The sequence below is a fragment of the Lygodium microphyllum genome, chromosome 6, assembly GCF_053477565.2.
Source record: "Lygodium microphyllum isolate KBCC chromosome 6, Lygodium_microphyllum_v1.1.10, whole genome shotgun sequence".
In the NCBI taxonomy this organism is placed as follows: domain Eukaryota; kingdom Viridiplantae; phylum Streptophyta; class Polypodiopsida; order Schizaeales; family Lygodiaceae; genus Lygodium; species Lygodium microphyllum.
This window is the reverse complement of record NC_141140.1, coordinates 145,077,272-145,078,643: the sequence shown is the minus strand read 5'-3', so window position 1 is coordinate 145,078,643 and position 1,372 is coordinate 145,077,272.

Genomic DNA, 1,372 nt, shown 5'->3' with positions numbered 1-1,372 from the left:
TTCTATGTAACATTCACATAGAAAAGCGCATGTTGGTGTATGTGTGCGCACCCATACACATCTAGATGCACACCCATGTGCTATCCTTCAAGACTATAGTTACATACTTGCAAACATGCATAGATATCTCTAGCTCATAATGCTCCACTTTTAAATCATTGCTGCAATGGACACAAATTCTCTAAAAACTCTTAATAGTTGGCTAGAATACAACAATTACAAAGGTCTCTAAATGAAACACCTCTAAGAGCCTTTCACATGTTGCTTTCGCAATCTATGCTACAAACCTTTTGCAGCGCACACACACACGCGCGCACACACACACACACACACACACACACACACACACACACACACACACACACACACACACACACACACACACACACACACACACACACACACACACACACACACACACACAAACACACACACACACACACACACACACACACACACACACACACACACACACACACACACACACACACACACACACACACACACACACAATGTTTAACTATACCTATCCTAGTCACATATGTAGGCATAATTTCTAAAAGTTAAGGGTAAGGCCATTGATACAAGGCAACAACCTTAACTTTGCCTTGATCCACAAACTCTACTTTTGTGCGAAAGGCTATGCATAACCCCTAATTAATTTAGGGACCCTTTTAGTTTTACATTCTTTAATAAGACTATTAGGCTATATGATGAGTTCACTTGTCCTCTAAATTCAACCTCTCTAAATGGATGTTGGCACCCTTCAAATTTTGGTAACAAGTCCATGATATGTGCCCCTTAGTACAGACTACCTAGAGTGTCAACCATGTGTAATAGTCACAAAAACATTATTGGTAGTGGGAATTTTGAATTAAATTACTTGTATTTAATTCAAATTACTTGTATTTGCTAATTTTAAAATTGTACACTTCATTTTAAAATGTACATTAGACCTTAGCTCTGACTTATTTAATAATTAAGCATTTTGTTAAAGTTAAAAAAAAACACGAGCATGTTTCTCGAGGGGTGCGGGACACAGGGATAAAACTCAGGCACACGGAGAACTCAACGCCTCGAGGCCGTTTTGCAAAAAATTTGTTAAAGTTCGAGGTTTTAAACCCTAGCTTGGGAAATTTTGGAAGGTCAAATTCCTTTGGAGAAATTTATACTTGATTGGTAAAAATAAAAATTTACTATAGACCTTGGCTTTGGAGCGTGAATTATTGGGATTTGGATTTAAAAGAAATTTGATGAAAGGGCATTTTTATTTGGTGGGGGGGGGGGGGGTTGTGGCGAAAAGGCAAAGGAGGGAATAGGACACGTGTGACTTATACCCTCCAATTGACTTTGGTTTGTTTTTTTTTGCTGC